The following is a 2796-nucleotide window of genomic DNA, read 5'->3' on the forward strand; positions in this document are numbered from 1 at the left end:
TTCATACCTAGTTCAAGAAGCAATTAGTCAAATAAGTACAACACAATTAAAGGACAAAACACTATGAATGTAATAAACTACTACTATCTGCGCTATTACCTGAAAGAAGGTTCAGTTTGAGCTAAGTGTTCAGAGAAGGTTTTACGCAGAATAGTAGCAGCTGATGCCATGGGCTTTGACTGCACACCGCCTTGGTCCAGAGCTGGGTTCTAGCACTTAGCTATGGGACCTAGGGTAAAAGACTTGAACTACCTTAGTTTTCTCATCTGTAAAATGGTGATAATACAAGTTCTTATCTCAGAAGGTTATAAGAAATACACATACACATTTATTTATTTACTTACTGTCCACTTCCTCCTTAGAATGTAAACTCCATGACAACAGGTAGTATGGTTTGTTGCTGTGGTGACTTTGTATATACTGTATCAATTGGCTACGATGAAACTGCCTTTCGCCGGGCGCGGTGGCTCACGCCTGTAATCCCAGCACTGTGGGAGGCTGAGGAGGGAGGATTGCTGGAGCTCAGGAGTTCGAGACTCGGCTGAGCGAAAGTGAGACCCCGACTCATTAAAAAAATGGAAAAACCCAGCCGGGCGCCACGGCGAGCGCCTGTAATCCCAGCGGCCTCGGAGGCTGAGGCAGCAGGATGCCCACAGCCAGAGTCTGAGGTTGCAGTGAGCTCCGACGCCACTGCCCTCTGCTCAGGGCACAGGGTGGAACTCTGTCTCGACAAAAAACAACAACAAAAAAAAAGAAACTGCCTTTCCAGCATTCTCTTCCCTGCATGTTTCCAGATTAGGGATTTTGTGCAACATTTGGAAGACAAAAGCAGAGCTCTGCCAAGTCAGTGCTGGCTTCCGTTGTTGTTGTTGTCGTTGATGTGAAGGTCTATCCTGTCTTTAATGCAATATTTACCAAACACAGTTCAAGGGAGCCAAGACTTTGCTAACTTTTTCAAACTTTAGTTTTTTTTTTTGAGACAGAGCCTCAAGCTGTCCCCCTGGGTAGAGTGCCGTAGCATCACAGCTCACAGCAACCTCCAACTCCTGGGCTCAAGCGAGTGTCCTGCCTCAGCCTCCCAAGTAGCTGGGACCACAGGTGCCTGCCACAACGCCGGGCTATTTTTTGGTTGCAGCTGTCGTTGTTTTGGTGGGCCGGGCTGGATTCGAACCCACCACCTTAGGTGTATGTGGCCGGTACCTTAGCCACTTGAGCCACAGGCACTGAGCCCAAACTTTAGTTTCTTAAGCTGCTTGATTTTTAGTGTGCAATCCACTCAAATTGTAAGTAGGAAGGGTGCCCCAAAAATGTATGCACATTTTAAGAAAGGAAAAAACTTTATTAAATTTGTAAAACTCAAGTCATGTTTGAATTGTGTGATTTCAAGAGGTGCTCAAGGTGACTTGTATTCATCCTTTGAACAAAAACCCCTTCCAAGACTTTGGCTTTGGAAAGGCTATGGTGGGGGAGTCCCTGCGGAGGGAGGAAGTGGCCCACACCCTGGCTGCCCCAGTGGGCTAGGACTCTTCCCGTAGCCACCTCGATCGAGATCGGGCTGCTGGCTCCTTCCCAGGTACCCAGCCCCAGCAGCAGTGACATGTGGGGCCACCCTTAGGGCACAGAGCAGGGGCTGGCTCTACCTGTGCGACTTTCTGCAGATTGGTCTCAGCCAAATACCAGAAAGGCTTTCCATTTGTCACAGCTGGGTTCCCATATTTAAACACAAAGGCTCATTGTCCTGAAGTCACCCAGCCTGTCTAGCCACTTTGGAAATTTCATTATGCTCCGCTGAACTTGGAACCAGTCACCCTCTTCCTGGGGCGAGACAAAGCATAGGGCAGTGGGAGCTAGACAGGCCAAGGGCTAGTTTAATTTTCTATGCGTGAAAAGGAAACAACACTGGGAAAAGGTTCTGATTACCCCACACACTCAGAGTTGGCTATAAGGATGGTCAATACTCTAGGCCAGGCGTCCTCAAACTACGGCCCACGGGCCACATGCAGTTTACCTAGGACATTTATCCAGCCTGCCAAGTGTTTTTGCCACCGTTGCCTGTTCTGCTTAGTAGTCAACTCGTCCCAGGGCCCGCAGTCCGACCCTCTAACAGTCTAAGGGACAGTGAACTAGCCCCCTGTTTAAAAAGTTTGAGGACCCCTGCTCTAGGCCCTGGTGGAAGAGGATGAATAATTAACCTGAAAAATAAAACACTGCAGGTGGTAGCTGTGCGTGGTAGAAGGTCTATTATCTACTGATCACCCATTTTCAAAGAATTAACATAAAATAAACTTGAAAAATTAACCCTTAATTTAATGTCTCCTCTATATCAGTCTATTGTAATTATTTCTCAAGGTAGTCATTGGGACATCCATAAATTAATACTGATTTTAAGTGTGTAGTTGATAAACGTTTGTGTTTATAGACATTGTCTGGTTGATTTTATATACACAGCTGAAGTTTCCATGTACACTTTACTTTTCTGAGCAGAAGTTTCTGGAAAGGTGGGCATAAGGGCTGGGCAGTGGCTCAGGCTTGGAATCCCAGCACACTGGGAGGCCTAGGCAGGTACATTGCTTGAGCTCAGGAGTTTAAGATCAGCTTGAGCAACAATGAGATGTCTCTACTAAAAACAAAAAAACTAGCTGGGCTTGGTGGTTGGTGCCTGTAGTCTTAGCTACTTAGGAGGCTGAAGCAGGAGGACTGCTTGAGACCAGGAGTTTGAGGTCACTGTGAGATATGATGATACCACCACACTCTACCCAGGGCAATAGAGTGAGACCCTGTCTCAAAAAAATTTTT

This window comes from Otolemur garnettii, unplaced genomic scaffold (assembly GCF_000181295.1).
Source record: "Otolemur garnettii isolate 467f Iridium unplaced genomic scaffold, OtoGar3 scaffold00061, whole genome shotgun sequence".
In the NCBI taxonomy this organism is placed as follows: Eukaryota; Metazoa; Chordata; class Mammalia; order Primates; family Galagidae; genus Otolemur; species Otolemur garnettii.